The sequence below is a fragment of the Ixodes scapularis genome, unplaced genomic scaffold, assembly GCF_016920785.2.
Source record: "Ixodes scapularis isolate PalLabHiFi unplaced genomic scaffold, ASM1692078v2 PGA_scaffold3__209_contigs__length_174095766, whole genome shotgun sequence".
NCBI classification, from domain to species: Eukaryota; Metazoa; Arthropoda; class Arachnida; order Ixodida; family Ixodidae; genus Ixodes; species Ixodes scapularis.
Genome location: NW_024609868.1, coordinates 90830122 through 90839658, shown reverse-complemented (window position 1 = coordinate 90839658; position 9537 = coordinate 90830122). Strand labels below are relative to the sequence as shown.

Below are 9537 nucleotides of genomic sequence, written 5' to 3'. Positions count from 1 at the left end.
CTGTGCTAAAAGTATGGTCTGCAAAAAAAAAAAAGAAATACTGCATTTCTTACTGACAATTTTTTCCCACCGAAATATTAGATACATCTACAATACCATTTTTTTTTTTTCGTTTGCCCCAAGTATTTGGATGATCCAGGTAACTTCATGTTGTCAAACTTTCGCATTCTCTCACCACTTCTAGCCTAACATTTCCAGTTTCATCTTTCGGCGACAAATAGTCTCTCTTTGCAGGCCAAAAACCGGGTTTCATTTTCTCGATCAGACCCGATACATTAGAACGGAACATGTAGGAAACAAGCTCAAGAATTCAGTGTCTACAGAGTCAGTGTCTACACATTAGCGCTGGCACTTGCTGCTGTTTCTTGCGTTACAATCAGAGGTGCCTTCAGATTGCACAGTCCTGCGCAGATGAAGATCATATCACTGATGGTTCTCCTCGACGTTATGGTTAACGCTGACTTGAAGATACGGCATGTTTTAATGCGATTAATCGCTCTCTCAACATGTATCCGTAATGAGGCGATTCTTCTCGTTCGAGTCACATCAAGCTCGGAGAGCTGGGATTTCCCTGCGAATAGTAAAGAAGACATATGATTGTTTAGTTTTACTAACGCTGCATCCTGCAGTACCTTTAACCAGTTCTTCCATTGCAAGCTGCACATATAGCATGCTAACTTTAGTAAGGAATACATCACATCAACACTATTTTTGGCTATGCAATTAACGAGAAATGGAGGACATGTAGAACTAAGGAAATCGCAACAAACATTAAGAAATATGTGAGTTGCAGATTTACTGCAAGCGTGCGGGGAGAGAGTGCCAAGCTCTGATTGGAAGGAATAGCGGGTAAACGCAAAAGCTAGCTGCATTTGTCTTCAGAGTCTCCCTCTAATCAGAGCGAACAAGAGCATCGCGCAGTATTTCGCATTCGGATGCACCTTTTAATTAGAGTTCGGTGCTCTGACATCCCTGTGCGCTCTCATGTACTCCTCTCTTCGTTTCTCTTTGCATACGAAACACGCAAACTGTTTCCTCATGGCAGTACTATCCTTGAAAAAGCTGAACAATGGCTACTTTATGTAGTGCTTCACAATAGGTTCTGAAGTGCTACGTCACAAAACCATGGCTTGGCTGCTGCCAAAATAGCATTTTGATGAAAAAAAAGACAGCTTGTGTGTTGCGTTTAAGTTTCGTGAGCACTGTACATGCAATGTCAGACATGCAAAGCATGCTTGAGTTGCTCCTATTTGCTTAAAATGCTTGGTGAGATTAAGAATTAAGAACCATGTTCCCACTATTTCGGCAGATAGGGAAAGTTGCTGGAGGTATCCACTCAAAGAAGTCGCATGTTGTGCACCAACAAGTTGCCAAGTTGACAAGTCTAGTGCCAAGCCACTGGAGAGCGCAGCACTCTGGCCACCGAAATAGTTGGGCAAAGAAGCATGAAGCACTGCACAATGCAAGCCCATAGTTATAACAGATCAAACTTACATTGCAAATATCTTGGGTGGGCTTCACATTTAAGCAAACACAGTTATATTTCCTATGGCTGGGTGATTCATAGACTAACCTCACAATTAATTGAATAATGTTTTCAACATCTTTATGGATGGGTGATTGATCGACTAACCTCACAATTAATTGAATATTATTTTTAACTCAGTAAACCCCCAGAATTTTTTTTTTTTTACGGTTTCCATTCTTTTAAAAGGTTAGTCCATTCATCTGTGGGGAACACAAAAATGTCAACAACATTCATCACATTTAGGCTGGAAGTGCTTCCAGCTTAAGATAAGTTCAATATAAGGGCCAGTCTGTATCCAGAGACAAGGACACCTCTCCTCGATTCTGTCTCTGACCCAGAAAGGAGGAAATCCCTCCTTTCTGCAGGAATTAGCTCCCAGGTGAACACCTAGATAGCAAGGCTCATAGGCCTGAATATTTTACGGCACCTAAAGAGGCGAGCATGAGGCACAAATGAGACACGAGAGCTGCATCAGTGTTTGTCTGAGGATCATGTTCAATCAGTGAGGATACAAGTCTCGTCTCAGTGCTGCCGCAACACTTGTATTCAATCTGTGCACACTTGCCTCTTTAGGTGACATAAAATAATCAGCCCTACAGCCTTGCTATCTAGAAGGTGTTGCCCAGACCTGCTGCTTTCAGATGAGGAGGATAGAGCACGAAAGGGAATGGGGAAAAGGTCATTGCCTTTGTGCCAAGGCCCGTTTCTTAGGTTACAATATATCGTAGTACTCGCTAGGCTTCCTCGTTTTAGAAGTCGAGTCAGTCATGAAGAAAGCTGCGTGCGTCTTTGTTCAACGTCTCGCAAGCATCTATTTAGCACTGCAGGAATTATTGTGAAGTGAATGACCCTGCTCATGCCAGATAACATCGGGAAACCGCTTTGCATTCGCAGTTGGGAGTAATATTTTGTCATTTGAGCATTCTCAATAGAAGGTTCAAGTTTATCCCCAGCTGAAAAAGTGCATTGCATGTTTATCACACAGCAAAAGGAAGCAACAAAGAACAGGCGTCCTTGCTCTTTTCACAATATATTGAGCCTGAATATGAGTGCAATTAAAAATTCGACTATTGCAAGGCAATGAAACTGGCTAAAATTTAAAATCAAGAACCAGCCCTAGTTATCTCCAAGAGTATAACTAACACAAAGCATTTGCAGACAGGACGTGAATAAACAATGCCTGCATTAGGGTCCATGTCATGCAATCGTCTTACCCTTTGTGAAAGCTGGCACGTTCAACTTCACCCCTTGCAGCTCCAGGTGGGCGTCCAAAGTAAACCCACGATCAGCCATAATCTCATCGCAACGCTGGAGGTGGTCCTCGACCCCGCAGTGCCGCACAATGTATTTATCGGAAGCCCTCCCACCATACACATCTGACACATACATGATGAAGCCATTGGGGGCAATAACTGTAAGAATTTTGACCGTGTTGTTAGCTTTGTAGGAGCTGAATGTTTGTGCTCGAGCCATCAGCTTCCTAGGCCTCTGCAGAATGATTTCCGTACAATCAAAGATGCAGGTCATCCTGCCGTAACCGCCTTCAACAAAAGAGGCAGGCATACTGTTTTGTATGCGTGACTGTGGCAGCCAGAAAACGACATAGCTCATGATCTTCTTTAGGATCCGAAGCATTTTTTTCACAATGTGACAAATTCTAGTGACAGAGATACCAATCGATAATGGGAGCTACGCTACCAGTTGCTATGCTCTCTGAGCTGCGTCGCGTGCCCAACGCGACTTTAAAGAGGGAAATCCGTAGCGTCCACCCAAACGTCGTGTTTTTCTTCCCGTCCACTTTCTTTTATTGTGTAACACGATTATATATATGCTGCAATTACGTGTTCTACTCGTCGATCTACAGCCTCATTCTGAATTTCCTCGATTTTTCGTGCCGACTTCTACCGCTTGGCATCGGGCGCTCGCGCGTGCGCAGAACGCTTCTCGGAAAAGGTCCATTAGCGCGTTCCGCAAACTTCGGGCACAAAGTTGTGCTAGACGAGTTTAGCGACCCTGACCCCCCATACTGTCTGTTTATCCTCGTACAGTTCCTTCAATAGAGCATCTACTTTTGATTTAAAAACTTCATCCTTCAGGAGGCAACTGTTCAACTTTCATAATGACCAGTTCCACTGAGGCACTTTGACTTTCCTCCCAAGAGTAAACATAACTAGAGCGTGATCACTGAAGGACACAGGCTGAACCAGGTAATCGGAGCACAAAGGAACTAAATCCAGGGATATGTATGCTCTGTCGAGTCGGGCGTGGCTCTGGCCTTGAAAATGGGTGAAAGGTACGCTGCGTTTGGAGGAAAACGATGCTACGTCCTCTAATAAATTTTCCGCGACAATATTGTTTTATAAAATACCGCTGTGGTCGCGGACGCGGCCTGATTCGAGCGATCCTCAGGCGCGCACACACAATTAAAATTGCCAAGCAAAATAACATACCTCTCACAGTTAATATACTCGTTAATAGTTTCGAAAAAAACTTTGCGCTCGCTCTCGCGAGTCGGTGCGTAAACACAAATAACACTCCATTCGACGTTAGAAAATGAAAAATCGCAGGTAACAAAGCGGACGAAAGCACACGCAAACATAACCGTCTCAATCACACCTAGTGACCGGCGAATAAACAAACAACAGCCGCCCGAAGTTCCATCGGTGTGCGCCACAAAAACGTTAAAAAGAGTTCGAAAAGGTTGCACCATGCGGTCCGTCCGCTCTTGGCTCTCGACCTTTGTCTCCTGAACAGCGATGATATCAAGCTCGTTCTCAGAAAACAGTCGGCTCAGCTGGTATTGCCGGCGCCGGGCTGCAAGCCCGCGGAAATTAATCGTTGCCGCTCTTAGAGGCGCCTCTAATATCACCGCCATTCAGGAGGAGGAGCCACGGACCGCACGGAGCTTACCTCGGCTGGAAAAGGCTGCCTGACACGTCTCTACGATGGTCTGTCGACTGTACTGTAGCCTTGCAGACTCCGACGCCCCGTTTGACCTCCGGCGCACACGCTCACGGGGGAGGCTTAGCCCCCCTTGTGCCATCCGCAGGAATGTTGGGCTTGACTGCGCGACGCCTCCACATAGGTGTCGCTTTAGGGGGCGGCTCCTCTTGCTTCGCCGCCGTAGGGTCCGAGGCGTCGTCCTCCCGTGTCCTTTCCGCGGCCGCACCGCCCGCAGAGGCATCCGGGTCGGCCATGGTGACATCGGTGGCTGGATCCTCGTTGGCGACGTTGGGGGCGACTACAGCCTCACTAGGCGGTGCAGACGTCTCCACCGCAGGTCTATCCCGCTATCCCCGCCTGCCCTGCCTCGACCGTATATGGTGTTGTGCCGCTGGTGTTCGGGGCCGCACCGCTTGCAGGTGCAGGGGGCCCGCCCGCCACAGGACTCTCCTTGCCAGTTGAACCCGCACTGATCTCCTCGGCTTCGGCCTCGTCCATTCGAAACTCAGATTTCTCCAAGCCATCCTCAGACGCAGCAACCGCCGCGTAAGAGCGTACGCACTGGGAGCCCTCGTGGCCGAAGCGACGACAGACCTCGGGACGCGGCACTCCTTGCGGATGTGCCCCGTCCGCTGGCAACGGAGGCAGAGCGGGGCCCTGCCAGGCACGACGATGAGGGCCAACTCACCGCTCACCAGCAGCTGGTGCGGGATGTCGTCGAGCGTGACGCCCGCCTTGAGCCTGAGCACCACCGTGCGTGTCATGGTGCCCACGGTCTGGCAGCCGTCGACACGCCACTTTTCCCTGGCCACCTCGAGGACCTTGTCGTACGGCGCCAGGGCCGCTCTCACGTCGTCGTCGGTGACGTTGAAAAGGAGCCAATGGAGCTTCACTCAAACGTCCTGGTGGCACGGGTCGACGACGAGGCATCGGCGGCCCTTGACGGTCAGCTCCGGCGTGGCGAGCATCTTCGTTTTGCCCTTGGTGGTCTTGAACGTCGCCGCCCACGCATGGTTCATGCGGTAAGCCCCGAGGGCGGCGACCTCGGGGAGCAAACCGAGGGGAGCCAACGCGTCGCGGAAGTCGTCGACACCGTACGGCCGCCCCTTCATGTCAGCGTGAAAAAAACGGTGTTTAAAACAACGGGTCCTGTAGGCAGAGCAGGCAGAATGACTTGATAATCTCCATTATCGTTAGCCCTGATACCGCGGCCGGCGTGGGCCGCTGACACCGCTCCTTCGGAGCTAGACATCGCACGTCCGTACGCTTCGGCGGCCGGAAGTGGAGTCTACTGAGCTATTGAGGCATCACTGAGCTATTAAGGCAATTCAGCCGGTAAACTGTAAGTTGGGAAGTGTGCTGCCGATTTTCCACCAGCAAAAGCACTCCCGGGTCGAAATCGGGAAGCACCACGCATTGGCGACATTCGCACCTACTAAAGAAATCGTACGCGTGCATATTCAACTCGAAGTAGACACGTTGTGCTTCACGTTTGCGCGAGCGATGTCTTCTGCCACGAGAAGGAAACGACGGCTCGGCGACGTCTTCGTGCAAATCGGCTTGGTCGTCGGGCGTGTCGTACGGGATAAATACCAACTCTTTTGATCAGTCCCAAATTTCTTTTTTAAAGGCAGACAGAATTCGCCGGTACCGCGAACGACAGTTCTGAAGTAGAGGTCCCACGCCCGTCGTCCGCTGCCTTCGCCGTCCCCGCGAGTCCCACGATACGCGAAACGACGCACGCACAGAATACTTCCGGTTGTCTGTGGAACTTTTTTTTTTCAATCAACGTATTTGCAGCTTTTTAGAAGCCACAAAAAACTGGTTTTATATTTTTTCTATTTTCAATATTAAGTGTGTGCCTTCAGTGACCAAGGACTTTGATTAAATTTGGTGGTCGCTTCGATACCTTAGAAAACGGCCCGTGGCCACGGAAAAGAGAGTGAGCGAGACTCGAACCGGCCAGTTCTTGATCGGGAGTTTTCGGGCGGAAAGAAACCGAATTTCGAGTTGCAAATTGTGTTCTGGGTAGTTGGGCTCTCATATGTCATGTACAACTAAAAACCTCAGAGAGCGTAAACACCCTGTCAGTGCCCCTTTAAGAACGAACTCACAAACAGTGGGATGCAGAGCACCCAAAAGGCAGTTTTCTTACAGCATCCAGCAGCCGATCGGGTTTCCGCAACAAGCTCCGCACAACGGCTGGAGCGGCAGAGTCTTGGGTTGTGGGGCCGGCGGAGTCGTGGGACCAGCTGGGTGAACTGGGGTTTCCTGATGTGCCAATACAGAGGTGTAAAACAGTAAGAACTTAAGAACCAACAAACAGTGGCCCGCACAAACAGTGGCACCCGAAAGGCGGTTTGCTTACAGCATCCAGCAGCCGGTCAGCTTTCTGCAACAAGCTCCGCACAGACGGCTGGAGCGGCAGAGTCTTGGGTTGTGGGGCCGGCGGAGTCGTGGGACCAGCTGGGTGAACTGGGGTTTCCTGATGTGCAAATACAGAGGTGTAAAACAGTAAGAACTTAAGAACTAACAAACAGTGGCCCGCACAAACAGTGGCACCCGAAAGGCGGTTTGCTTACAGCATCCAGCAGCCGGTCAGCTTTCTGCAACAAGCTCCGCACAGACGGCTGGAGCGGCAGAGTCTTGGGTTGTGGGGCCGGCGGAGTCGTGGGACCAGCTGGGTGAACTGGGGTTTCCTGATGTGCCAATACAGAGGTGTAAAACAGTAAGAACTTAAGAACTAACAAACAGTGGCCCGCACAAACAGTGGCACCCGAAAGGCGGTTTGCTTACAGCATCCAGCAGCCGGTCAGCTTTCTGCAACAAGCTCCGCACAGACGGCTGGAGCGGCAGAGTCTTGGGTTGTGGGGCCGGCGGAGTCGTGGGACCAGCTGGGTGAACTGGGGTTTCCTGATGTGCCAATACAGAGGTGTAAAACAGTAAGAACTTAAGAACTAACAAACAGTGGCCCGCACAAACAGTGGCACCCGAAAGGCGGTTTGCTTACAGCATCCAGCAGCCGGTCAGCTTTCTGCAACAAGCTCCGCACAGACGGCTGGAGCGGCAGAGTCTTGGGTTGTGGGGCCGGCGGAGTCGTGGGACCAGCTGGGTGAACTGGGGTTTCCTGATGTGCAAATACAGAGGTGTAAAACAGTAAGAACTTAAGAACTAACAAACAGTGGCCCGCACAAACAGTGGTACCCGAAAGGCGGTTTGCTTACAGCATCCAGCAGCCGGTCAGCTTTCTGCAACAAGCTCCGCACAGACGGCTGGAGGGGCGGAGTCTTGGGTTGTAGGGCCGGCGGAGTCGTGGGACTAGCTGGGTGAACTGGGGTTTCCTGATGTGCAAATACAGAGGTGTAAAACAGTAAGTACTTAAGAACTAACAAACAGTGGCCCGCACAAACAGTGGCACCCGAAAGGCGGTTTGCTTACAACATCCAGCAGCCGGTCAGCTTTCTGCAAGAAGCTCTGCACGGGCGGCTGGAGCGGCAGAGTCTTGGGTTGTGGGGCCGGCGGAGTTGTTGGCCCAGCGGGGTGTACTGGAGTTTCCTGATGTGCAAATACAGAGGCGTAAAAACAGTAAGAACTTAAGAACTAACAAACAGTGGCCCGCACAAACAGTGGCACCCGAAAGGCGGTTTGCTTACAGCATCCAGCAGCCGGTCAGCTTTCTGCAAGAAGCTCTGCACGGGCGGCTGGAGCGGCAGAGTCTTGGGTTGTGGGGCCGGCGGAGTTGTTGGCCCAGCGGGGTGTACTGGAGTTTCCTGATATGAGAACACGGGCATAACAAGAGTCACAACTAACTCACATACAGTGGCCCTCAGAGCACCTGAAAGGCGGTCTGCTTACAGCATCCAGCAGCCGGTCGGCTTTCCGCAACAAGCTCCGCACAGACGGCTGGAGGGGCGGAGTCTTGGGTTGTAGGGCCGGCGGAGTCGTGGGACTAGCTGGGTGAACTGGGGTTTCCTGATGTGCAAATACAGAGGTGTAAAAACAGTAAGAACTTAAGAACTAACAAACAGTGGCCCGCACAAACAGTGGCACCCGAAAGGCGGTTTGCTTACAACATCCAGCAGCCGGTCAGCTTTCTGCAAGAAGCTCTGCACGGGCGGCTGGAGCGGCAGAGTCTTGGGTTGTGGGGCCGGCGGAGTTGTTGGCCCAGCGGGGTGTACTGGAGTTTCCTGATGTGCAAATACAGAGGCGTAAAAACAGTAAGAACTTAAGAACTAACAAACAGTGGCCCGCACAAACAGTGGCACCTGAAAGGCGGTTTGCTTACAGCATCCAGCAGCCGGTCATCTTTCTGCAAGAAGCTCTGCACGGGCGGCTGGAGCGGCAAAGTCTTGGGTTGTGGGGCCGGCGGAGTTGTTGGACCAGCGGGGTGTACTGGAGTTTCCTGATATGAGAACACGGGCATAACAAGAGTCACAACTAACTCACATACAGTGGCCCTCAGAGCACCTGAAAGGCGGTCTGCTTACAGCATCCAGCAGCCGGTCGGCTTTCCGCAACAAGCTCCGCACAGACGGCTGGACCGGCAGAGTCTTGGGTTGTGGGGCCGGCGGAGTCGTGGGACCAGCTGGGTGAACTGGGGTTCCCTGATGTGCAAATACAGAGGCGTTAAAACGGTAAGAACTTAAGAACTAACAAACAGTGGCCCGCACAAACAGTGGCACCCGAAAGGCGGTTTGCTTTCAGCATCCAGCAGCCGGTCAGCTTTCTGCAAGAAGCTCTGCACGGGCAGCTGGAGCGGCAGAGTCTTGGGTTGTGGGACCGGCGGAGTTGTTGGACCAGCGGGGTGTACTGGGGTTTCCTGATATGAGAACACGGGCATAACAAAAGTCACAACTAACTTACAAACAGTAACCCTCAGAGCACCCGAAAGGCGCTCTGCTTACAGCATCCAGCAGCCGGTCGGCGTTCCGCAACAAGCTCCTCACAGGCGGCTGGAGCGGAAGAGTCTTGGATTGCGGAACCGGTGGAGTCATGGGATCAGCGGAGTGTACTGGTGTTTCCTGATGCGCAAACAGAGAGGCGTAACAACAGTAAGAACTTAAGAG

The 9537-nt window shown here is 51.2% G+C and overlaps 1 pseudogene; it reads right to left on the bottom strand.

Annotated features, from left to right (window-relative positions):
- Window positions 1-2631: 2631 nt before the first annotated feature.
- Window positions 2632-8894, bottom strand: LOC121837226 (annotated as a pseudogene).
- Window positions 8895-9537: the final 643 nt, after the last annotated feature.